Source organism: Globicephala melas, chromosome X, assembly GCF_963455315.2.
Source record: "Globicephala melas chromosome X, mGloMel1.2, whole genome shotgun sequence".
Taxonomy (NCBI): domain Eukaryota; kingdom Metazoa; phylum Chordata; class Mammalia; order Artiodactyla; family Delphinidae; genus Globicephala; species Globicephala melas.
In genome coordinates this window covers 42,771,569-42,799,515 of record NC_083335.1, presented here as the reverse complement: position 1 = coordinate 42,799,515, position 27,947 = coordinate 42,771,569, and the positions used below count along the sequence as shown (strand labels likewise).

General features: G+C 41.6%; 1 protein-coding gene across 12 annotated transcripts in view; it reads right to left on the bottom strand.

Moving 5' to 3' along the window:
- The window catches only part of SYTL4 (synaptotagmin like 4), a 161,847-nt gene that overhangs the window by 66,932 nt on the left and 66,968 nt on the right, over nt 1–27,947 (bottom strand). Inside the window, exon 1 of one of the 12 annotated variants that reach the window (XM_060292506.2) lies at nt 16,754–16,872. The exons of 10 other annotated variants lie outside the window; for them this stretch is intronic. The gene's annotated coding sequence lies outside the window, so the exon portion shown is untranslated. Of the gene's footprint in view, nt 1–2,692; nt 2,814–16,753; nt 16,873–27,947 lie in introns of those variants that run through there. One more of the 12 variants, XM_030840570.3, reaches the window with a different exon arrangement.

The window sequence follows — 27,947 nt, the reverse complement described above, 5'->3', positions numbered from 1 at the left end:
GAGGTGTTAAGGAATTTTCCTGAGGTGTAAACAAAGTGCTTTAGGACACAGAATAACTGGTAATTCTGCTTAGGGGAAGGAACTGTGTGTTCAGTAAGGCTGTCCCAAAGGAGGTGACTTTAGAGCTAAATCTTGAGATGAATATGAATTAATGGCAGGAGAGTGGTCATGGGTGGGAAAGTCTCTCTTCAGGGGGAAAAAAAAAAAAGGAGTAACTTGAGCAAAGACCCAGAGATGGAATCAGAAAGGACATTTTCTTGTGGACTGTCCCTCCTTAAGGTACTCCATCCATCCCATGATAAAACAAGCACACACTCACCCTCAGGCTCTCTGTCCTGGCTGTTGGGAAATCCTTATCACTTTCCACACCCTCATTTCTCCCCTAGCCAGCAGGAAAAGAAAAAGTTGAGTCAGGCGCACATCCCTAGAATCCAGGGTCACCCTCTCTAACTTCAAGACAATTCCTTCTGAGTTGAGATCCCCGAAGGTTTCATTCAACTAGGTACACCCAGGGGTGTGTACTTATAGTGGCAACGTGGCAACCAGCCTCATGTTGGAAGTGAAGTGGGTAAGACATCAGTGAGGTAAGTGGTCCAAAGTCTCTGCAGTGCCTCTGAGGTGGAGTCAAGGACCAAAACTTAGGCTTCAGCTTGGAAGGGAAATTTTTAATCACTTAGTCCTCACCTGTGAGCTATTTAGTGTTCCTAACATCCAAGACAGCAGAGGTGGTGTGATAGGGGATAAGAACACAGTTCGGCAGTCAGATGGCCCAGCTCTGCCCCTCATTAGTTGGGTGATTTGAGACAAAGCACTTAAACTCTCAGAGTCTCCCTTTCATCATAGCATGCTTATAATTGTAGTGCCTAGCACATACACTTATCATTAGGATTATGTGAGATAATTATGTAAAGAATTTATCATAGTCCCTGGCTCAATGAATTCTAACAACCATGATTAGTAGCAGCCTTTAAGGGGAAAAGCTCAGAGAGTATCAACCAGAATGCCACAGGGAGGAATTGGGACATCGGGATTGACATATATACACTATTGATACCATGTATAAAATAGACAACTGATGGGAACCTACTATATAGCACAGGGAACTCTACTTAATGCACTGTGGGGTCCTAAATGGGAGGGAAATCCAAAAGGGAGGGGATATATGTATATGTACGGCTGATTCATGTTGCTGTGCAGCAGAAGCTAACACAACATTGTAAAGTAACTATACTCCAATAAAAATTAATTAAAAATAATAATAAACAATGTTTTTTTAAAAAAATCAGAATGCCACGTACACTCACAGACCAATTGTCCCTGAACAGGCCTCCAAACTTCATTTCACTGCTCTAGCCTAGTGAGAGGCACCTGAAATTGTGCTACCAGAAATGTTCATCCCCTGCTAGGAAAAGTCTCACAAGCCAAGTTGGTGGTCTTTTTCTACTAGGACTTCCAGCAGGTGCTTTAAAAAAAAAAAAAACACCAACAGCTACAACTACAGCAGAAAACTTCACTAGGGCCTCAACTCTTTGCATTAAACATTGTTCTCTCCACAGACCAGCGGGTAAACACATAAGGTCATTAACACCTTAATATTAATGGATTTATGAGGGGTGGGGATGGGGAGCTGAAAGCAGAAAAGAAGCCAGTTAAAAATAGAAGGTACAAGATGTACTGAAGACTAATTTCTGGCACAAATGTACAAGGCCTAGGATCAACCCTGCCTAAAGCAGTATTCTGGAATGCTAGGTCCTCTGGTCCTGAAGAAGCTGGCAGGCTACTGGGGGAAGAAAACTTTGGTTGATGAGAAACATCACCTGTTTGAGTCACCAAAATTCTCACCAAATGATTTCACCACCAAAAAACCCAACCATTTTATTCAACGTTAAGGGCTGGAGGAACATCTTTTCTGCCCCTTTACAAACCATCACAGAAGACGGAAGCGTTCTGTGTCCCTTCTGAGGGCTGTGGGACCCTCCTCCAGAAGCGTACCCCCGCTGCCTGCTGGAAGGATGGCAAGATAAAGCGGCTCAGCTCCAGAGCACACAGCTGGGTCCCCAGCCCAAGCGCAGAAGGTGCCCACTGAGGCAGGGCTCGGGGCCAATCGGCCTCCAGTCTTTTAAGCTGCGGCGGATCCACCGTGGGCAGGGAAGCGGACGCCGCGAGGTCAGAGGTCCGGAAAGAGTGCGGGGCCCAGACCCCGCGCGACCGCCGGGCGCTTCTAGAGACACCCCCGAAAAGGTGACTCGACGCCCCGGAGGGTGCAGTTCCCGCTAGGAGCTCGGCCCCACCCCCGCCCCCAGGGCCAGCTCCCGGGAGGGGCCCCGGGCTCCGGAGGGCGGGAAAAGTCGGCCACTCTGAAGGAAGCAGAGCCCCGAGGAGCACAGCCCGTGGCGGCGACGGATGGGCCAGGGAAATGGTCAGGGGCGGCAGGGAGAAAGCAGAATGGTGGGGAGGGACCGCCCCAACAGACGGGAGTCAAAGAGTGGGGGGTGCGGTCCGCACAGGCGGACGGAGAGAGGGAACAGGGGATCAGCTAGGGACAAGGAGAGACTAGGAGAGCGGAAGGGGGTAGGGAAGCGCGCAGGTCCCCGAGATGGGGGTGGGGGCGCTTAGGCAGCGAAAAGGTACTGGGGGCCCAGGAGGCGTCCCGGACAGAGGGCGGAGGGGCGGTCGCGGACCACGGACCTACCTGTCACCTGCAACAGGTGCCGCGAGAAGGCGAGACGTCCCAGTAGCGGATTCAGGGGAGGGTCTCCGAGTCCGGGAAGACCGCAACCCCACTCTGGCGGCTGGCCCTTCTTACCCTCCCGGGAGGCGGAAAAAGCTGCAACTTTCCCTGGAGCGGGGGAGGAGCTGGACTCTTAAAGGGGCCGCACAGCGCTCCGGGCTCCTTGGTAGGGGGCCGCGCCTAGCGAAGGGGAGCTCCGAGAGCTAAAGCCTTAAGGCACTGGAGGGATGCCGGCCCCGGTTAGCAAAGGGTGCTTGAAGCCTGTCGATAGCAGTCTAAGACTAGACCTGGGTTCCATTGGTGGTCACTCTCTCAGACGATACATCATCATTCTCTTCCGCTCAGCCTGAGCCAAAAGTTGTCAAATTGTTGTGTACTTCTAAGAAGATGAAGGCTCGAGACCGTATAACTTGGGAAGATAATGATACTATTCTGCTCCTTTGACTTTCCACTTTTTATAGCAAATAAAACTGTCTGTCTAAAATAGAAACGTTTTGGGGAAAGGACATAGACTAAATTCACACATGGACACAACTGGTTAAACTCACTAGTAATCAAAGAAGAGCAAATTAGAACCATAATGCAACTCTTTGGCAAAGGTTTTGTTTGTTTTTATAACACTTAATGAAGACAAAGTGTTCAAACAAGCTCTTTCATAATTGCTAGTGGGAGTGTATGTTGGTTTAAAACCCTTTTAGAAAGCATGTGAGCAATATATATCAATAGACTTTAAAATGTTTATATTTACCCAGTAATTACAGATTCCTCTCCCCCCTCTCCCTCCCTCCCTCTCTCTCTTTCTCCATTCTTCTCATCAGCCATTAACCATGCTCAAGTCCCTCTCATCTGTCATAAGCAATTAAACATGCTCAAGTCTCTGCCATCTTAAAAAAAAAAAATCCTCCCTACACACTAGGTACCTCTCCAGCTCCTCTTTATGGGCAATTTCTATTCCCTTACTTCTTACTCAGCAATTTGGCTTCCTTCCCCCAACACTCCACTGAAACTGTGCTCAACAAGATACCCAACCAATGACCTCCATGTCAAAAAAGCTATATTAAATAAATAAATAGGGCATTTTTCCCTTTTTATCTTCCTTGACCTCTCCCCTACATTTAACGCTGTTAACCATTTCCTCCTCCTTGAAAGTCTTCCTGTGGCATCTATGATGCCATACTCTTTTGCTTTCCCTCCTATCCCTTTGCCCTCTCCTCAGTCTCCTTTGCATATTCCACTTCTGCTATCTGACCTCTGAAAGCCAGACATTCTCAGGACTAGGCTACATATACTCTTTCCCTAAATGATCTTTCACTCACTTGGCATGAATTACACCATCTATATGGCCACCACTGTAATTTTGTAGTTCTATCCAGACCTCTTCACTGAGCTCTGCTTTCTTGGCAACTCCACTTGGACGTCTCAAACTCAACACATCCAGTCAAACATTTTCTCTTAAATTTGCTCCTCCTCCATTGTTTCTTATCTCAGTAGGTGACAACATGCCACCCAAGGCAAAAATTTTGCACCTAGCATAGTGCCTGGCATATAGTAAGTCCTCACTAATATTTGTATAATGAATGAATGAATGTTTCCTAAGGAAACAGAAAAGTACACAAACTTTTTGTACAATTATGTTAATCACAGTATTACTTAGAATAATAAAATACTAGGGAAAAAACCCTAATGGTTCAATGGTTAAATAAATTATAGTATAGTCATAGAATATTATCTAGACAATAAAATGATATTTACACATAGATCATAATGACAGGAAAATGCTTATGCTCTAGTATTAATTGAAAGTAATATACATTAATATAAAATATGATCACAACAATTAGTGAATATGAGTAGATATGCATGGAAAAAATGCTAAAAAGAAATATGGAAAATATTAACAGTGACTATCTCTAGGTGGTGAAACTAAATGAAGTTTTTATTTTCCTCCTACTTTTTTGTATTTTTCAACTTTCTTATAATAAGCAAGTATGGCTTTGATAATATGGATTTTTTGGAAAAATCTTAAAGGGGAAAGAAAAAAATCATTTTAATTCTAACAAATAAAACAGTAAAATTCAGCCTCCCGGCTTCTCCCCACAGTTTTCTTCCATACTTTAGCCCTTCAGTACCCCGCCCACAGCCTGAAGTGTGAAGAAGCCACTTCAAAAAGGAAATCCTTTTGTTTGGTCTAGCTTTGCCAGCTCAGCCCTCAGGGCCCCTCTGCTCAGCTCTGGGCTTTGAATGTGTTCACCTCCCTAACCTGGCCTGTGGGAACTCAGACCAAGCACTTCTCTGCTCCTTCTTTGCAGGTTGTCCTTGGTGGAGCTGGAAACACCCTCAGCCAGAAGGGACTTCAGAAAATATTTAGTCCAATCCCCTTATTCCTCAGCAAAACTTCCAAATATTATTTTATGTTTTTACTTCTTTCCACATGTGCAATTTCTAACTCTCCAAGGTCCACCTCGTTAAGAAGAATGTGAGGATCTGACTCCTTTACTGTAAGACAGTCTCACTGAACCAGCTACAAATACAGAGACAAACATAAACAATGAACCAAAACAAAGTTAGTCAGCGGCCTGTTTATACAGATTCTGTGCTTTGCAAACTGCTGTCAATTTCTGTTTGATCCTCCTTGTTTGCCAGGAGGATACTGTGCTCTAGTTCTTATGCCAAATATTGTGAGGGGTCCAATGCAAGCAAACTCAGACACTAACCCACTGCAACAATGTCAGCAGGAATTTATGATTATCCTATGTAGAGTATGTAAGCTCCTGTCCCATAGTGAATGACGGATTCAATGAGTTGTTTCATTTTACCATGTTGAGGAAGTTCTGGCTGGTGCTAACTAATAAGACAGAGATTTTCCTCAGCCTTGGGTAACAGGATGCCTCAGTATTGAGCAATTACTCTCTTTTAAAAGTATTAAATATTTCAACTATCACATTTTGAGTGACGTAAGACTAACCTATATAAAAATTTCTATCACAAGAAGGGAAATCCCTGGCAGTCCAGTGGTTAGGACTCTGAGTGTCCACTGCAGGGGGCACGGGTTCAATCCCTGGTCTGGGAACCAAGATCCTGCATGCCTTGCAGTGCGGCCAAAAAAAGAAAAAAATAAATTAATTTTTAAAAATTTAATTAAAAAAAATAAATAAAAATTTCTATCATAAGAATATAAATTCTCTCAGTTAATCTATGTACTTTTATGTAATTCCAGTCACAACTCTAAATTTTCTAGGATTAAGATGAGAACTGAGTAATTCCAAATAACATTTGGAATAATTAACAGTAAAGAATAGACGATACATTTAAGGATGAGGGAAGACATTCTATCAGATAGTAAAGACAATTCAATGGAGAAAGTCTTTTAAAAATGATGCTGGAACAAGAAAACATTTTTTTTCATATAAAAAAAATGAACCTGTACTTATACCTCACACTGTATACAGAGCTTAAACTCAAAATTAATCATAATGTAAATGTAAACTATAAATGTAAAATGTAAATGTATAATTTTTTTAGAGAAGAAAGCCACGGCAGAAAATCTTTATGACCTTGAGTCAGACAAAGTGTTCTTGGTATGGTATACAAAACACAATCTATAAATGAAAAGATTAATAAATTGCATTTCATTAAAAACTTTTGCTCTGTAACAGACAAGTCACAGAGAAAGCATATGAGAAAGCATATCTTCCAACCACAAATTAGAGAACTCATACCTTGAAAATTTTTAAAAATTAAAAGCAACAATAATGAAACAATCAATTTTTTAAAAAAAATTAGATATAATATTTGAACAGACTCCTAACCAAAAAAGATATATGATGGCAAATGAGGACAGGAAAAGAAGCTCAACGCCATTAGTAACTAGGGAAATGCAAATTAAACAAAGGGCAGCACGAAGAAATTTTGGGTGACATCGGGATTTTCTGTATCCTGTCTTTGGTTGTGATTATCAGAATGTATCCATGTCTAAATCTCATAGAACTTTATACCAAAAAAAGGTTAATTTTATTTTATGTAATTATAATTTATTTTAATTATAATAAAGAAATGAATTGATAAATAAAAATTTATATCCAAAAATATTAAATATTTCAATGTATAAAAATAATATAACAAGCATATGCCAACTACCCAGCTTAAGAAATAAGGCATTATCAATACAATAAAAGCCCTCTGTATACACCTCGATCCCAAGGTTTTCACTGTCCCAGATTTCATCTTGATCGTTTCCATGTATATCTTTATACATTTTTTGCATATTTGTCTATCCCTAAACAATATGTAGTACTGTACATAAGTAGTATCACTCTGTATGTACCTTCTGCAATTTGCTGTCCTTACTCAACAGTATGCTTAGGAGATTTACCCCTGTAGCTTTAATTCATTCATTTTCACTGCTAGAGAGCATTCCAGGCATAAAAGTATTCTATCTTATACATGTGTTCTCCTATTGATCAGGTACTTTCAAATTGCCAAAGTCTTAATTCTTAGGATTCTAGCACACTCCCTCTATTTCTGGTTGGATAATAATTTACTTTTGTAAAAAACAACAACAACAAAGAAAAAGCAGGCTTCCTGACAAAGCAAATTTAGTGCACTAGTGAGTATAGGTTGTAAAAAGTAGACTCAGTCTCTTATTCATGCAAGATCAGGGTTTCTCCACCTCCACACTATCGAGCTTTGGACCAGCTAATGCTTTGTTGCTGGGAGGTGTCCTGTGCATTGTAGGATATTTAGTAGCATCTCTGGCCTCTACCCACTAGATGCCAGTAGTGATAACCAAAAACGTCTCTATATATTGCAAAACGTCCTCAGTTGAGGACCACAGGTCAAGATGTACTGAGTACCCATTACATGAGAAGCACGTTAGCAGGTGCTATGGAAAGAAAGATGAATAAACATTGAGAAAAAGTCCCTTTATTCAAAGATATATATTGAGCATATACTACATGCAAAGTATACTGTGCTAGGCATGGAGATTTTGGTGACCCTTTCCTCAAGGAGTTCAGTTTATTGCATAGGGTGAAGGGAAGCAGACAAACCATAAACATAAAATTATAATACAATGTGGAAAGTACAAAGCTGGGGAGATGCACAGGATATGTGGGAGCACCTAGGAAGGCCACTTACACCAGACTGGTAGGGAGTGGTCAGTGAAGGTTCCCTGCAAAAAGTAATACCTTCTCTGAAACTTAAAAAAAATGAGTAGGAATTAGCTAGACCAAAAAGGGAATTTCAGGCAAAAGAACAGCATAGGCAAAAACAAAAAGGCGAGAAACACTAGGTCTATGCAAAGGAAGTACAGGAAAATTGGTGTTGGCTGGAGCAGAAAATGTAAGGGAGAAGTGATCATAGATGAGGCTAGAAAGATGGCGTATTAGTTTTCTAGGGCTGCCGTAACAAAGTACCACAAAGTGAGTGGCTTAAACAACAGAAACTTATTGCCTCAGTTCTAGAGGCTAGAAATCTGAGATCAGGTGTCTGCAGGACTACTTCTTTCTGAGAACTGTGAGAAAAAAAAAAAAAGCAGTTCCACTTTCCCAGCCTCTGGTGGTCTGTCGGCAATCTTAAGGGTTTCTTGGCTTACAGAAGCATCACCCTGATCCCTGCCTTCATCTTCACATGACATTCTCTTGGTTTATGTGTCCCTGTGTCCAAAATTTCCCTTTTCATAAAGACAGTAGTCATATTGCATTAGGGCCTACCCTAATGACCTCATCTTAACTAATTACATCTGCAATGACCCAGTTTCTAAATTAGAACACATTCTAAGGTACTGGGGCTTAGGACTTCAACATATGAATGTTGGGAGGGATATAATTCAACCCATAACAGATGGGTAGGGATTAGAACTTCAGAGGTCTTGTAAGTCATGTTAAGGAATTTGGACTTTATTCAGTAGCTGGTCACAGCCATTCAAGGAGGCCTGGAGTTCTCTATCATTTTTGGTGACATCACTCAAATTATTTTTCATTCTTTTTATGGCTGAATAATATTCCACTGTATGGATAAGCCAGGTTTTGCTTATCCATTCATCAGTTGATGGATATTTGGGTTATTTCAACATTTTGGCTATTATGAATAATGCTGATATAAACATTCATGTATGAGGTTTTTTTGAACATATGTTTTCAAACCTCTTATGTACATACCTAGGAGTGGAGTTACTGGGTCATAGTAACTATGTTTAACCTTTCAAGGAATAGCCAGATTTCTTTTCAAAGTGGCTGTACCATTTTACATCCCCACCAGCAATGTATGAGGGTTCCAATTTATCCACATCCTTTGTAACAGTGATTATTATTGGTTTTTTGATTAGACGTCCCAGTGGATGTGAAATGATATCTCACTGTAGTTTTGATTTGCACTTCCCTAATAACTAATGATGTTGACCACCTTTTCATGTACTTACTAGCCATTAGTATATCTTCTTTGAAGAAATGCCTATTCAAACCCTTTGTCCATTTCTAAATTGGGTTGTCTTTTATTATTGAATTGTAAATGTTCTTTATATTCACTACTTAATACTCTTGAAAAGAGAGAGTGGGTTGGGGGAACGGAGAAGGGAGAAGAACATTGTTAGAAGAAGTGGCATGGAGTTGTATGCAGATGTTAACATCTGGTTTTGCTGTTTGATTCAAGAGGAGAGTCCAGGTCAGGGGAAAATGTACTGAATTGTATTGAGGATGGGTCGTTTGTGGTCATGGCCAAAATAAATAAGTGCAGAACTGGTTTGTTCTTGAGAGGTTGATAACTTTTAAGACCTGTTCTGAGTGGTCATTTATTCTAATAAAAGCATCTCTGAAGGAAGGAAAACCATTACTTACCAGGATATGAAAGCAAAAGATAGGGGCGCCTTTTTACAAAATGTAATGACCATATGTGTTCTATTTTCCTTTGCCACTCTAGCAATGTTTGATGCTATTGCCTGCTCCTTCCTTACTAAAGTCTCCTATGGTTTCTGGAATATCATAGCTTCCTGGTTCTCCTATCTCTCACTGTCTTTCTTACTCTTCTCAGACCCCACTTTCTCTGCCTACACCTTAACATTTAAGACTTAATCATCACATTAATTTATTCAGGAGAAGTCTGAGGGCACTAACATTTACTAGTGCCTGTTAAATGTACTGTTTTTAGGAGCTGGAAATGCAGCGCTAAACAAACAAAAAAGATCTTGCACACATGGAGCTTAACATTCTAAGTTAAAGAAAAATAAACAGTAGCACAGTAGCAAACACACATAGCACTTACTATTATTCTAATTACTGTTCTAAGATATTAATCTAAGACACACACACATTTAGTCCTCACAAAAATCCTATGATGTAGATATCATTACTACTCCAATTTTACAAATAAAGAAACTGAGGCACAGAGAGGTCAAATGGTTAAGTCGGGATTTGAAGCCAGACAGTATGGCTCCAGCATCCATGTTCTTAACTAGTACTTTATATTGCTTCTCAGTAATAAATAAACACATCAAATAAGACTTACTAAGAGGTAGCTAAACTGGTATTTTAATTATCATTATTCACCAGTCACCTCCATTCCATACAGGAGAATTCTAGAAATTAATTGGAGGAAGAGAAAGAGAATTTTTTGCAGAGAATTCATGGGAGTAGAAGGCACTATCGTTCCCCTGCTCAAGCCAAGCAAAAAGGTCTCTGTTAAACCTTTCAAGAGGGGAGACTGGTATCTTAATCCCAGGCAGAAGGCTTGCTGCACTACAGAAATTTTTAGGCCTGCCTGTGTAGACACTGAAGCAGGAAGAGTTCATGGGAGAACTTCACATGTGTCCTGTGGTGTCTGAATAAGATAGAAACTTGTCCTTGACTTTTACTTGAAGAAATCTGAAGGCAGAAGGCTGATTAAAGTTGTTCACAGCAGCAGGACAAAGAAAAAGGTCTAGACTTCCTAGGGACCATGTTGTCTATGGGCCAGGTAGTTTCCTCAGAATGTATCTGGCAACTCCAGCAGAAGAATAAGGATCCTATGAGAATAAAGTTGTATGGGCGAGAGCCACGGGGGGAAGACAGTCAGAGAGTACATTGTTCCCATCAGGAATGGTGCAGGGAGGAGGTCCACTGAGGGAATGGGAAGTGAAGGAGTCTCTGAAGAAACCACAAAAGCACATTACAAGAAAAGGCAGGGGGGAGGGAGAAGATGGCAGAAGAGTAAGATCACCTTCCTCCCCACAGATACATTAGAAATACATCTACACGTGGAACTGCTCCTATAGAACACCGACTGATCGCTGGCAGAAGACCTCGGACCTCCCAAAAGGCTCTTGGAACTCCAGCAAGGCATCAGGGCTGTGCCTCTGAGGTGGGAGAGCCAACTACAGGACACTGGTCCACAAGACACCTCCCAGCTCCACGTATTGTGAAACGGCGAAAATCTGCCAGAGATCTCGATCTCAACACCAACACCCAGCTTCACTCAACAACCAGCAAGCTAGAGTGCTGCACACCCTATGCCAAACAACTAGCAAGACAGGAACACAACCCCACCCATTAGCAGAGAGGCTGCCTAAAATCATAATAAGGCCACAGACACCCCAAAACACACCACTAGACGTGGAACTGCCCACCAGAAAGACAAGATCCAGCCTCATCCACCAGAACATAGGCACTAGTACCCTCCACCAGGAAACCTACACAACCCACTGAACCAACCTTAGACACTGGGGACAGACAACAAAAACAACGGGAACTACGAACCTGCAGCCAGCAAAAAGGAGACCCCAAACACAGTAAGATAAGCAAAATGAAAAAAGAGAAAAACACACAGCAGATGAAGGAGCAAGGTAAAAACCCACCAGACCTAACAAATGAAGAGGAAACAGGCAGTCTACCTGAAAAAGAATTCAGAATAATGATAGTAAAGATATCCAAAATCTTGGAAATAGAATACAGAAAATGCAAGAAACATTTAACAAGGACCTAGAAGAACTAAAGAGCAGACAAGCAACGATGAACAACACAATAAATGAAATAAAAAATACTCTAGAAGGGATCAATAGCAGAATAACTGAGGCAGAAGAATGGATAAGTGACGTGGAAGATAAAATAGTGGAAATAACTACTGTAGAGCAGAATAAAGAAAAAGGAATGAAAAGAACTGAGGACAGTCTCAGAGACCTCTGGGACAACATTAAACACACCAACATTCGAATTATAGAGGTCCCAGAAGAAGAAGAGAAAAAGAAAGGGACTGAGAAAATATTTGAAGAGATTATAGTTGAAAACTTCCCTAATATGGGAAAGGAAATAGTTAATCAAGTCCAGGAAGCACAGAGAGTCCCATACAGGATAAATCCAAGGAGAAACAAGCCAAGACACCTATTAATCAAACTATCAAAAATTAAATACAAAGAAAACATATTAAAAGTGGCAAGGGAAAAACAACAAATAACACACAAGGGAATCCCCATAAAGTTAACAGCTGATCTTTCAGCAGAAACTCTACAAGCCAGAAGGGACTGGCAGGACATATTTAAAGTGATGAAGGAGAAAAACCTACAACCAAGATTACTCTACCCAGCAAGGATCCCATTCAGATATGATGGAGAAATTAAAACCTTTACAGACAAGCAAAAGCTGAGAGAGTTCAGTACCACCAAACCAGGTTTACAACAAATGCTAAAGGAACTTCTCTAGGCAAGAAACACGAGAGGAGGAAAAGATCGACAATAACAAACCCAAAACAATTAAGAAAATGGGAATAGGAACATACACGTCGATAATTACCTTATGTAAATGGATTAAATGCTCCCACCAAAACACACAGACTGGCTGAACGGATACAAAAACAAGACCTGTATATATGCTGTCTACAAGAGACCCACTTCAGACCTAGAGACACATACAGACTGAAAGTGAGGGGATGGAAAAAGATATTCCATGCAAATGGAAATCAGAGGAAAGCTGGAGTAGCAATTCTCATATCAGACAAAATAGACTTTAAAGTAAAGACTATTCCAAGACACAAAGAAGGACACTACATAATGATCAAGGGATCGATCCAAGAAGAAGATATAACAGTTGTAAATATTTATGCACCCAACATAGGAGCACCTCAAAACATAAGGCAAGTACTAACAGCCATAAAAGGGGAAATCGACAGTAACACAATCATAGTAGGGGACTTTAACACCCCACTTTCACCAATGGGAAGATCATTCAAAATGAAAATAAATAAGGAAACACAAGCTTTAAATGATACATTAAACAAGATGGACTTAACTGATATTTATAGGACATTCCATCCAAAAACAACAGAATACACTGTATTCTCAAGTGCTCATGGAACATTCTCCAGGATAGATCATATCTTGGGTCACAAATATAGCCTTGGTATATTTAAGAAAATTGAAATCGTATCCAGTATCTTTTCTGACCACAACGCTATGAGACTAGATATCAATTACAGGAAAAGATCTGTAAAAAATACAAACACATGGAGGCTAAACAATGCACTACTTAAAAACGAAGTGATCACTGAAGAAATCGAAGAGGAAATCAAAAAACACCTAGAAACAAATGACAATGGAGACACGACGACCCAAAACCTATGGGATGCAGCAAAAGCAGTTCTAAGAGGGAAGTTTATAGCAATACAATCCTACCTTAAGAAACAGGAAACATCTCAAATAAACAACCTAACCTTGCACCTAAAGCAGTTAGAGTAAGAAGAATCAAAACACCGCAAAGTCAGCAGAAGGAAAGAAATCATAAAGATCAGATCAGAAATAAATGAAAAAGAAATGAAGGAAACAATAGCAAAGATCAATAAAACTAAAAGCTGGTTCTTTGAGAAGATAAACAAAATTGATAAACCATTAGCCAGACTCATCAAGAAAAAAAGGGAGAAGACTCAAATCAATAGAATTAGAAATGAAAAACGAGAAGTAACAACTGACACTGCAGAATACAAAAGATCATGAGAGATTACTACAAGCAAATCTATGCCAATAAAACAGACAACCTGGAAGAAATGGACAAATTCTTAGAAATGCACAACCTGCCGAGACTGAGCCAGGAATAAATAGAAAATATGAACAGACCAATCACAATCACTGAAATTGAAACTGTGATTAAAAATCTTCCAACAAACAAAAGCCCAGGACCAGATGGCTTCACAGGCGAATTCTATCAAACATTTAGAGAAGAGCTAACACCTACTCTTCTCAAACTCTTCCAAAATATAGCAGAGGGAGGAACACTCCCAAACTCATTCTACGAGGCCACCATCACCTGACACAAAAACCAGACAAGGACGTCACAAAGAAAGAAAACTACAGGCCAATATCACTGATGAACATAGATGCAAAAATCCTCAACAAAATACTAGCAAACAGAATCCAACAGCACATTAAAAGGCTCATACACCATGATCAAGTGGGGTTTATTCCAAGAATGCAAGGATTCTTCAACATATGCAAATCAATCAACGTGATACACCATATTAACAAACTAAAGGAGAAAAACCATATGATCATCTCACTAGATGCAGAGAAAGCTTTCGACGAAATTCAACACCGATTTATGATAAAAACCCTGCAGAAAGTAGGCATAGAGGGAACTTTCCTCAACATAATAAAGGCCATACATGTCAAACCCACAGCCAACATTGCCCTCAATGGTGAAAAACTGAAACCATTTCCACTAAGATCAGGAATAAGACAAGGTTGCCCGCTCTCACCACTCTTATTCAACATAGTTTTGGAAGTTCTAGCCACAGCAATCAGAGAAGAAAAAGAAATAAAAGGAATCCAAATCAGAAAAGAAGAAGTAAAGCTGTCACTGTTCGCAGATGACATGATACTATACATAGAGAATCCTAAAGATGCTACCAGAAAACTACTAGAACTAATCAATGAATTTGGTAAAGTAGCAGGATACAAAATTAATGTACAGAAATCTCTGGTATTCTAATACACTAATGATGAAAAATCTGAAAGTGAAATTAAGAAAACAGTCCCATTTACCATTGCAACAAAAAGAATAAAATATTTAGGAATAAACCCACCTAAGGAGACAAAAGACCTGTATGCAGAAAATTATAAGACACTGATGACAGAAATTAAAGATGATACAAATAGATGGAGAGATATACCATGTTCTTGGATTGGAAGAATCAACATTGTGAAAATGACTCTACTACCCAAAGCAATCTACAGATTCAATGCAATCCCTATCAAACTACCACTGGCATTTTTCACATAACTAGAACAAAAAATTTCACAATGTGTATGGAAACACAAAAGACCCTGAATAGCCAAGGCCATCTTGAGAATGAAAAACGGAGCTGGAGGAATCAGGCTCACTGACTTCAGACTATACTACAAAGCTACAGTAATCAAGACAGTATGGTACTGGCACAAAAAGAGAAATATAGATCAATGGAACAGGATAGAAAGCCCAGAGATAAACCCAGCACATATGGTCACCTTACCTTTGATAAAGGAGGCAAGAATATACAGTGGAGAAAAGACAGCCTCTTCAGTAAGTGATGATGGGAAAACTGGACAGCTACATGTAAAAGTATGAAATTAGAACACACCCTAACACCATACACAAAAATAAACTCAAAATGGATTAAAGACCTAAGTGTAAGGCCAGACACTATAAAACTCTTAGAGGAAAACATAGGCAGAACACTCTATGACATAAATCACAGCAAGATCCTTTTTGACCCACCTCCTAGAGAAATGGAAATAAAAACAAAAATAAACAAATTGGACCTAATGAAACTTAAAAGCTTTTGCACAGCGAAGGAAATCATAAACAAGACCAAAGACAACCCTCAGAATGGGAGAAAATATTTGCAAGTGAAGCAACTGACAAAGGATTAACCTCCAAAATTTACAAGCAGCTCAGGCAGCTCAATAACAAAAAAACAAACAACCCAATTCAAAAATGGGTGGAAGACCTAAATAGACATTTCTCCAAAGAAGATATACAGATTGCCAACAAACACATGAAAGCATGCTCAACATCATTAATCATTAGAGAAATGCAAATCAAAACTACAATGAGATATCATCTCACACCAGTCAGAATGGCCATCATCAAAAAATCTAGAAGCAATAAATGCTGGAGAGGGTGTGGAGAAAAGGGAACACTCTTGCACTGCTGGTGGGAATGTAAATTGATACAGCCACTATGGAGAACAGTAGGGAGGTTCCTTAAAAAACTACAAATAGAACTACCATATGACCCAGCAATCCCACTACTGGGCATATACCCTGAGAAAACCATAATTCAAAAAGAGTCATGTACCAAAATGTTCATTGCAGCTCTATTTACAATAGCCAGGACATGGAAGCAACCTAAGTGTCCATCAACAGATGAATGGATAAAGAAGATGTGGCACATATATACAATGGAATATTTCTCAGCCATATAAAGAAACGAAATTGAGTTTTTTGTGGTGAGGTGGATGGACCTAGAGTCTGTCATATAGAACGAAGTAAGTCAGAAAGAGAAAAACAAATACCGTATGCTAACACACATATATGGAATCTAAGGGGAAAAAAAAGGTCATGAAGAACCTAGGGGTAAGACGGGAATAAAGACACAGACCTACTAGAGCATGGACTTGAGGATATGGGGACGGGGAGGGGTAGGCTATGACGAAGTGAGAGAGTGGCCTGGACATATATATACACTGCCAAGCGTAAAGTGGATAGCTAGTGGGAAGCAGCTGCGTAGCACAGGGAGATCATTTAGGTGGTTTGTGACTGCCTAGAGGGGTGGGATAGGGAGGGTGGGAGGGAGGGAGACGCAGGAGGGAAGAGATATGGGAACATATGTATATGTATAACTGATTCACTTTGTTATAAAGCAGAAACTAACACACCATTGTAAAGCAATTATACTCCCATAAAGATGTTAAAAACAACAAAAAGGAAAAGGCAGTATTGGGGCATTACAAAGGGCATTGTAGCCAGATTACACCAGCCCCAGTCAGTTAAGCCTCACTGTCCCTTTAAGACTCTCTCTTCCTACCTACCTCAACACTGGAGGAGCCAGAAGCTGCAGAGCAAGTGGGGGAGGAAGTGGATCCAGGAGAGTGAAAGAACAGACCAAGTCACTTTTTTTCATTGAAGATCTGTGGGATCTCTAGTCAAGCTGCACTGGAAGTTGAAGGCTGAAAGAGAAGCTTTATATTCAATGTGAGATAGAATTTTTAATTTTGAACGGTTGAACTTTTTAATGCCTGTTGATTAAGCTATTGTAAATATCTGAGAGTAGCCAAAAAGCCAATGGGTTATATACCTAACATAGTACGGGATAGTAATGTGTTACCAAATAAACGCAGGGTAAATGAATAGAGAGTGATGGGGTGATATTTTACATATGTTAGTCAAGGAGAGCTTCTCAGAAGATGTGATACAAATGAAGTGAAGAACCAGGCCATAGGAATATCCTTAGCCCTTAGCCCTTTTCAGTATACACATTCTCCTTGGGCTATCTCATCCATTCCCATAGCTTAAATTCCCCCGATGACTCTCAATCTTGTATCTCTACCCTAATTTTTTTCCTGATCTTCAGACTCATATATTTAATGTCTACCAGATATCCCTACCTCAATGATCACAACTACTTCAAATTCAACTTCTCCAAACTTAAACTTCACCTTCCTTCCAAACCTCTTCTGTCCCCAGTGTTTTCCATCCTAGTGAATAGCACAAGTAGCAGAAGCCAGAAACTGTCCCCATATCTAACCAGTCCCAGATCCTATTGTTCTCATCACATAAACAGATCTTGAATTCCCTCCCACTGCCACTACCCTAGCTCAAGTCATAATCATCTCTCACCTGGACTACAATAATAGCCTCCTGACTGGTCACCCTACTTCCAATCTATCTTCCACACTGCAGCTAAAGTAATCTTTCCTAAATCCAAACAGAATAGAGAAACTCAATACCTCTGGATAGTTCTCAGAGTTGAGTCTTTCATGTGGCTTAGAGGGACTTTTATGATCTGCTTCCTATCTATCTTACAAGCCATCTCTTCCACCACTCCTTGTTTTTGAGCGCTCCTCTCTCAGCCAACCTAAATGATTTGCACTTCCCTCGAAACCCCAAATTCTCTTATGTCTCTTCCATCCTCCTTTATCTTTGCCATGCTAATCCTTACTCATTCTACAGCTCACATGTGATGTCTTCTGGAAAGCCTTTTCTGCACCCCACTAAGATGGGTACCCATGCTCTGTGTTCCCCCTGTCCCACAGCACCTTCTATATATTTCTGACATAGCAGTCACTCCATGGTATTCTCACTGTTCAAGTGGTGGCCCTTCCCATTAAAATGTGAGCTCCTCAAGAGCAGGATCTATGTCTTATTAATCTCTGTATCAATAAGACCTGACATATAACACAGGTTCTCTTTCAAAATCCAGACTGTTCCTCTGGCTGAACTCCTCCTTACTCATCCTTGCCCTTTAAATTTCTAATCATTCCTTAAGAATTCATTAGCTTATCCTACTGGATGTTTGTGTGCTACATAGCTAACAGATTGTTCCTCCTAGGGCTCTCAACTGGGAACAAAGTTGTCCCCCTCCCCAGGGGACATTTGGCAATGTCTGGGGATACTTGTGGTTGGCACAACTCGGAGAAGGGATAGTGTGCTACTGGCATCTAGTGGGTAGAGGCCAGGGATGCTTCTAAACATCCTGTAGTACACAGTACAGCGTGCTCCTCCAACAAAGAAGTATCCAGACGAAAACATCAATAGTATGGAGGCTAAGAAACCCCCACCCCGACCCCCACGCCGAGGGCAAGCAAAGCCCCGCAGCTCTGGTGGACTTTTCTAGCCTTGTTTCTCTTGTGCTGAATTAGCTGCCTGTGAAATCCAGTCCTGTCTTCTGAGGTCTAAGATAATAATGAGGAGGAAAAACAAGTCATAAAGATAAAGTTCTTGTGGTCTTGGGTTTTCCTGGATGAGCAAAACCATATTTGAATGTGTGCTAAAACCCATATTTGGGAAAATACTTACAGAGAAATGAGCCATTCTACAAATGGCCCAAAGGGCTTTAACTAGATTCAGAGAGCTCTTTAGAGCTATTTTTTTACTCAAGCTAAGTGCACTAGACAAACTCCTGTACAAGTGGAAAAGGAAAGAGTAATGAACATTTGTTGAGCTATTTCCATATGCCAAACACTATGTAAAGTACTGAGCTATTTCTATATGCCAAAGTACTTCACATACATTATCTCTTTTAAAATCTTCACAACAGCACTATAAATTAGGCACTGTTACTATCTCCACTTTACAGGTGAGGAAACTGTGGCTCAGAGAAGCTAAGTAACACATTAATGATAAATGAAGAAATAAGCACTTAAATCCAATGCCTTTCTGTTACACCATGCTAGGATGATTCAGTGTAAAGGCACATAAAAATCAAGTTCTCAAGGCAGAAGATATATTCTAACTCTTTCAATGTTTTGTTTGCTTCTGTCAAACTTAAAAAAGAAAAAGTAGTTTGGCAACCACTCTAAGTCCAGTTAACCCTTTGTTTGATTCTTCACACTTGAGTAGGGCCCATCTTCCTTTGGTACATTTCCATTGGGGCACTGTAGTCCAATAGGATCAGGCCTAGGCTGTGAATCAAAAGATATAAACCCATTCAATTAATCACGTGTACTCAAAAAAATTGACTGGCATTTTACCTCACTATTCCTTGATTTCTCACCTGCAAAATGATAAAGTTTGATTATGATAACAATAGGATATGATAAATGTGATATACCCCACATACAGGCTTTTCTAATATGCAACTTTAGGGTCCTTTCTCAGGCCCAGACCCACTCCCTAGCCAAAATTCCCTAGGATTCAGTCTGCTTTTCCCTCTTTGCAAAACTACAGCTGCCCTTTCTATCCCTTTGGGGTCCTCATCAATATTCCCCCTCCACCATTCTGTAGAGTGGGAAACAATCTCAATATGCTAGACGACGATCACAGGAGTTCTTTTTGTGTAACCTGCTATACCATCATGAAACTAATCCTTCCAAAGGAAGTGACTATTGCATGAGCAAGAATCAGAGGAAAGCATGGATCGCACAATTTTTCTGTTGCTGATAACAACACCATTGAAGACTGTTCTAGCATCATATATAATGCTTCATAGGAATGGTGGTCATTGTAATAAGATTGTGCCTGCCTTATAATGCCTCAATTACTCAAGCATCAACATGCCTCAATGCAAAGGACAGCTTTTGGTGATGTGGTAGCATATAGTCTAAACATTTCACACCACAACCTGCATTACTAGCCTCTCCCCCACTCTGCTTATATCTACTCTAGTATCACAAGCTTCATCTTCAAGGATTTGGAGGTCACATCTCCACCTACCTTGCTGCTGCCATTCCTTTCTGATAGTGCAATTCAAAATTTCTCTCTTCATACTTACAAGGAAGGACTGTACAACTCTTCACCTGGGTTTAATCCCTGCTTCTTTCTCTTAAAATACTCTTTGTGGTTCTTCTTACACTCCTGCTTGATAATCTTGGGGCTGTTTTTAATGTGTAGCCAAAGATACGTGAGAATGAAACCTGATGAAAATAAACTGCAATTACATGTGCAGGCAGTAACTAGGAAGCTTCAGCAAATTTGTTGAGTCCTGGCACCCATTTTGAGTAAACAAACAAGTTTTCTGAGAGTCCACCCTTCCCAGATACCGTTCTATTTGAAGTTTAGTAAACTTACATCTCACCCCCACATGAACTGAAAAGTTGCAACAAGATTTCCAAAAGAAAGATACATGATTAGTGCAGTTAAAGTGAAAAGCGGTCTTTTTTAAATAAGAAGATTCGTTCCCTCTCTGCTCTAAGTCCTATGATTGGCCTGTGTCAAATTTTTTGCACGGTATCTCTTTCTTCAGGTCTCAAAAAAATCACAGCAGGAGCTTTTTAGAGTGAAACTTGGGCCTTGAAGAATAGAACAGGAAAGAAAGAACAAGCAAGGATGATGTCAAAATGCCATCCTTCCATTGCTACTGCTGTCAGAGGAGGAAACTGGTAGAAAGTTGATGCTTCTGTTGCTCTGAAGCAGTGAGACAAATAATCAAATGGGACATACCCAGGGGAAAAAAAAAACCGTGCATCAGCACCAATCAGCTAGCTCAGAGTAGCCTCAACTCTGTATACATCTCTGCCTGGGCAGATTCCGCCACTCTGGGGTCTATTTTAGCAGCCTAATTTATAAACTTGATGACAAAGGGGTTGATTATTTGGGGTCAGCATAACACTGGGCAGTGGAAAAGCAAATACAGGGGATGAGAACAAGATGTTCCATACATACATAATAGTGTCATTTCTTTTGAGGAGACATAGGAATCAAATGGCAGGAATTTTTGGCTCTTCGGATTCTGAGGGAAAACAAAATGACCTTGGCATCTAGAAAATAAGCTCCAGTTCCGAAGACTGTAGTTATTACCCACAATAAGATTAGATTCTGCCCTGTGGGAACACATTTGTGTTCTGCAGTCAGTTTGGGATTAACCTTTTCAGGGCCGCTGGAGAATTAATTGGTTCTTAACTTCTCTCTAGGCTGCCTTAGGCTCCAGAGGGTTCCATGTATGGCAAAGGAGCTTTGTGCAGAGCAGCCAGCTGTGCAACTGTGGCTTATTTACCCATGCTTCTGGCTTAGATTCCTCTAAATGTGAGACTGGAGAAGGCAGCCCCTCCCAGAGAGCACACAAGCCCAGCCCAGCACAGCAGGACTTAGTGTGGGTGGGGTCCATCCAGTGCATCAAATACGACAGTCCAGAAAGGGGTTGAACTATGAAACCACCCCAGGACTGCTTCCTCCTCCACCGTGCTTCTCTTTTCTTCAATTGCTCCTGCTTTATACACCCTACTACAGATGGGGCAGTTGTGAAAATTCCAAAAGCCCAAAAATTCAAGCTGGCACTGCTTCAGGAATTGTGGATTTTTTAAAAAGAAGTGTACAACTTAGTTTAAAAGGATATTCATCAAAATGTTAATAGTGGTTATTTCTCTGGAGTGGGATTACTGGAGATTTTTCTTTTCTCTTTGTGGTTTCCTAAATTTTCCATCATGACCATGTATTACTTGCGTAGATGTTTTTAAATGTCTTGTTTAAAAAGGTAACCTTCCTAGATGATACATTTTTATTTCCCTGGTGCTCTATCTCCAAGCACTGGAGAACAGCCCAGAAAATGTACAGAAAAACACCCAAGTGGGGAGTTTTCCACTACCAGCATTATTATTCTTTAAAATCATGGAGATAAGGTGAAGGATGAATGTATGAACAGACTATCAGCAGGGCCTTGGAAGGAAAATAATTCACTCCAGATGGTTCAGATGAATAGACTGTGAAAAGACTGTTTACAGTGAGTGGTCAGGGTTACAGGAAGAAACAAGGAATAGTGAAGTATGAGTGGGAGGGTCAAAGGAAGTAATAGCGTTGCCAGAGCCCAGTGAGTGCTGGACCCATGGAGGAGGAGGAGCCCAGTAGGTACTCCAGCTGTGCAGGGATGAAGCTACTGCCAGAAGTGCAGTGCCAGCACAGGAAGGGAGTTGGGGAGAAATACTCTGACCTCCCTTTCTTCCCACTAACTGATCTCTTACCATTTCTACCCCTCTACCAAACCCAACTACAAGCCAGCAGGCAAAGGAGCCAAGAATATACAGTCCACAGGGGTAAACCTAGAAAACAGAGCAGGACTATGAAGAATAGAAATTGGATGGGGGTAGGGGGCAAAGAATAATCAGCATGGCCTACCCCTTTTGTCACTCAGAAGCCACTCCTGTCCTTTATGCAAAAGAAGAACTATCATTTCCAACACAGAGGAGACACAAAATCTATAAGTCACCATAGCATCATGAGGTGGTATTCAGTTATATTCTTATCTGGAACCTAAATTATAAGAGTTGTCACCACCCGTACCCTTCATCAAGGAAGCAAGGAAAGGGAAGTGAGAAAAAGATAATTGATTAACATCAAATATGTATAGTTCTTAGAGTCCCCACTTGCTGAGAAACTAAGCCAACACTCCCTCATCTCCCTCCCAACACCCCCTCCCCCCAGGGAACAAGGCCTCCTCTGCATACAGTCCTTTCAACAAATGCCCTTGGGGAAGTTGCCTGACAAGCTAGTGTTTGACCTCCTCTGGATCCACATTCTCGTCAGCTCCAAGTCCATAAGGTGTTAGATTGCCAACACAGCACAAATTGGAGCAGTACTGATCTCAGAGAGACAGCAGTGAGCGGTTCTGAAGAGAGATCTTAGTTTCCTGCACAGGAATTGAACCTGGGTAGCCTGGATGAAAACCAGGAATCCTAGCCACTAGACCACCAGGGGCTAGAGGCTAGAAGCAAAGTGGCCCTGGCTCTTTCCCCTGTTTGAAAGCAAAACTGTTTCAAGTAGGCAAAAACTGTAAAAACAGGTACAAAGTTTATTATTAGAGATGCAGCACAACATATGGGAGAGCACACAGAGAAGCAGTTTGTTTATTTAAGACAGAGACAAGGCAGAAATACACACCCAGAAAGAAAGGGTATGGGTACCCCCCCTAATGAGGAGGAGTGCAGTGAAGAGGTGGTTTAAATCACTTACCTAGGACAGTCCTTCCGGGTCTTTGTTTACATTTGGCCAATTATCTTGTTTCTTTTTTCACACCTGACTGGTCCCAGGACCCTCCCCAACATGCGTGCTCAATTTTTGCTAAGATGGATCCCACCCCAGAGGCCTGTGGGTGCATGTCCACACTTATTATGCGGTGGCACTCCCTCTCTTTTTGAACCCCAAGGAGCCTTCCTGCACATGTGCAGTCAGGGGAGTTTTCCTTGACCTCAAGAGTGGTTATCTTATCTCTTCAGCAGAGCTCAGCTTCTGCCACTAGCTTTGTCCTTGGAGTGTCTGGGGGGAAACAAAGCTTCAATTTTACTCCACTTGACAAAGACCAGCTGTCCAGGCCAGAGGCCCATCTATCTCCTACCTCAGTACAAGGCTTGATCCAAGAGAGAGCCTATTCCCCAAGAGACTCATAAGACCTCAGCAGTCTATACTGACAGGAGCATAGGAAGCATGTATGGAAGTGAGTTCTAAGGGTGTTGACCAAGGGAGAAGAAGTGTAAGATGTGATAGGGTTGAATTCACTGATGTACTCACCCAGAATTGAAAATTTAAAGTGTTGGCTGAAGCACTGAGCTGAGTTGTAATGGTCTATTAAATTGGCCAATCAAAGCCTGGACTCAGTGACAGCCTGCAGTCATTGAAGTCAAAATGCCTGAACTTCTCTGACATCCTATAGAAGAAGGAGTACAGAGGTTCTGGGTAATGGATATAACAGAATAGATTTACTTGCAAACTGCTTAGCTACCCCTAACCACACCTCCTCGAGGACAGAGAGGACACGCCCTTCACCAAGGCATTAAAATATGTATTGATGCCCTTTCTCTTCCCTCCCATTCCTGAATAATTCAGTCTAAAAGCCATTAGGTGGGGGGCGGAGAAAAGCAGGCATCTAGAGGGCAAGGTATTAGAGCCTAAGTGGGGTAAAGAAATGTGAATAAAAAATGTTGCCTGCCATATCAGCAAACAAAGGATGCTGTGGCCATTAAGCCCTCAGCCACTGGAGCCACCCTCAACGGTGGGCCCTGATGGGAGTGAGGATGGGAAAGAAGAGGATTCTGGCCCCAGATTGCTGAGGTACATATCAAAGGAATGATTTCACTGAGCCCAGACTCTTGCATTTTCCTATACACAAAACAGCACTAAATTCATTAACTAGAGATGTCTGGTTTTCTTTAATTAACAGTAACCTTTTGATGTTCTGACTACCTGGTCTTTGTTGCAAAACCCCTATGTATCCTGCCTCTTCCCTTACTTCTTCGTCCCAGGCTTGAGTCCTCAGAAAGTCCGCTAAATAAAACATAATTCTCAACTTTTAGGCTGTGCATTTTTTCAGTTGACAGAAGGCATGGCATAGGGTTATGAAGCCCAAGCAGGGTATGGAGGGCACCTATGCTGGTATGGAGGGCATCACACGTGGAGGCAGTCTGGCATGGAATGTCAAAGCTGAATTGAAGAAAGGAGGGAGTTCATGCAGAGGGATGGCCTGGCATGGGGTTCTTGTACCCAAATAGGGTTAGGAGACTGTTCATTCTAGAGGGCAGTGCAACATAGGGAGTTATAGCTAGGGCAGGGTGAGAAGGACACCCCCAAGGAGAGGTGTTCTGGCATGGACTATCATCAGAGTCCAAGGACAGTGAGGAAAGCATGCACACGGAGTGAGGAGAGCTGCGTGGCATGGGGAATCAGAGCCCCTCGCAGAGAGGGTGACCTGATGACTGGGTGTCAGGGCCCAAGTGGAATGAGAAAGGCATCAGTGGGGAGAGGTGGCCTGGCATGGGATGTCTCAGCCTAAGTGGGCTGAGAAGGGTGTCCACACTGGAGCACAAGTCAGCATGTAAAGTCAGAGCTGAGCAGTGAGGAAGGCATTCACACAGAGATGCAATTTGGCATGCAATATCAGAGCCCAAGTGGAGTAAGAAAGGTGTCCATAATGGCAGGGAGCCCCATACAGGACGTCAGATCCTGAGCAAGGGGAAGAGTGTATCCATGAAGTAAAGTGGCAGGCTAAATAAAGCAAGGTGTCAGAGCCTGAGCAGGACGAAGAAGGCATACATGCAGGGGTAAGGCCTAGCATGGGGTGTCAGATCCAAGAAGAGTGAAAAGCATGTCCATGAAGGGAAGAGACTTCCCGCTGCAGGATGTAAGTGTCCACGTTGGAGGAGGATGGTTTCCATACAGGTGAGGAAGCAGCCTAGAGAGGGGTGTTTGAGCCCAAACAGAGTGAAGACGAGGTCTCCAGAAAGAGGCTGCCTGATGTGGGCTGTCAGAACCCAAGCAGTGTAAAAAAAGCATCCATGTGGGAAGAGGGGCAGCCTGGCACTGAACGGTCAGAGCCTGAGCAAGGCAGGGTGATGAAGGCAGAGGAATGACCTTGCATGGAATGTTAAAACCCATGTGGAGTTAACAGAACATCCACACAGTGGAATAGGAGTGGGATGGGCAGTGTGCAACATCAGAGACTTAATGGGATGGAATGGGTATCCCCACAAAAAGATAGCCTGGTATGGGGTGTCAGCAGCCAAGAAGGATGAGGAGAGCATCCATGCAGAGGGATGGCCTGATATCAGGTGTTGAAGCCGAAGTGGGATTAGGAAGGCATCTCCAAAGGATAAGTGGTAGTGGAGGAAATGCAGATTAATTACATACAAGAGGCCTAATCAAATTATTATGGATAACTGAGGCCAGGTTTTTGCATTGTCAGAGAAGAGAGTTACCAATTTGATAAGGGAAAAAAAACTATAATGAACCTTGTGGTATTGGACTGGAATTGGAGGTATCAATGAGAAGTCGTGGTTTTCAATACAAAATAAATATGGATGTAAATGTGTGTAAGTGTGTTTATACACATTTAGATAGACAGCTAGAGAGATAAGTATACACATGCATACACATACGTGCACTTCTACATATATTTCCTAACTCTGTCTGCTGAGAGGACCTAGAAGCAATGACACATCAGTAGCAATGATCATACATAGTACCCAGATCTTGTTTTCTATTCTTTTTTGGCTTTTTAAAAAATTTTTATTTTATATTATAGTTGATTAACAATGTTGGGTTAGTTTCAGGTGTATAGCAAAGTGACTCAGTTAAATATATACATGTATCTATTCTTTTCCAATTCTTTTCCCATTTAGGTTACTACAGAGTATTGAGCAAAGTTCCCTGTGCTACACAGTAGGTCCTTGTTGGTTATTTATTTTAAATATAGCAGTGTGTACATATCAATCCCAAATTCCCAGTCTATCCCTCCCCCGACCCTTTTCCCCGGTAACCATAAGTTTGTTCTCTAAGTCTGTGAGTCTGTTTCTGTTTTAAAAATAAGTTCAATGGGCTTCCCTGGTGGCGCAGTGGTTGAGAGTCTGCCTGCTAATGCAGGGAACACGGGTTTGAGCCCTGGTCTGGGAGGATCCCACATGCCGCGGAGCAACTGGGCCCGTGAGCCACAACTACTGAGCCTGCACGTCTGGAGCCTGTGCTCCGCAACAAGAGAGGCCGCGATAGTGAGAGGCCCACGCACCGCGATGAAGAGTGGCCCCTGCTTGCCACAACTAGAGAAAGCCCTCGCACAGAAACAAAAACCCAACACAGCAAAAATAAATAATAAATTAATAAACTCCTACCCCCAACATAAAAAAAGTAAGTTCATTTGTATCATTTTTGTTTAGATTCTGCATATAAGCAATATCATATGATATTTGTCTTTCTCTGTCTGACTTATTTCACTTAGTATTATACTCTCCAGGTCCATCCATGTTGCTGCAAATGGCATTATTTCATTCTTTTTAGTGGCTGAGCAATATTCCATTGTAAATATGAACCACATCTTCTTTATCATATACCTGTCGATGGACATTTAGGTTGCTTCTATGCCTTGGCTATGGTAAATAGCGCTGCAATAAACATTGGGGTGCATGTACTCTTTCAAACCATGTTTTTCTCCAGATATATGACTAGGAGTGGGATTGCTGGGTCATATGGAAGTTCTATTTTTAGATTTTTTTTTTTTTTTGCGGTACGCGGGCCTCTCACTGCTGTGGCCTCTCCCGTCACAGAGCACAGGCTCCAGACGCGCAGGCTCAGCGGCCATGGCTCACGGGCCCAGCAGCTCCAAGGCATGTGGGATCCTCCCGGACCGGGGCACGAACCCGCGTCCCCTGCCTCCCCAGGCAGACTCTCAACCATTGCGCCACCAGGGAAACCCTATTTTTAGATTCTTAAGGAACATCCATACTGTTCTCCATAGTGGCTCTACCAATTTACATTCCCACCAACAGTGTAGGAGGGTTCCCTTTTTTCCACACCCTCTCCAGCATTTATTGTTTGTAGACTTTTTGATGATGACCATTCTGACTGGTGTGAGGTGGTATCTCATTGCAGTTTCGATTTGCATTTCTCTAATGATTAGCGATGTTGAGCATCTTTTCATGTGCCTCTTGGCCATCTGTATGTCTTCTTTGGAGAAATGTCTATTTAGGTCTTATGCCCATTTTTCGATTGGGTTGTTTGCTTTTTTGATATTGAGGCACATGAGCTGTTTGTAAATTCTGGAGATTAAATACTTGTCAGCTGCATTGTTTACAAATATCTTCTCCCATTCTG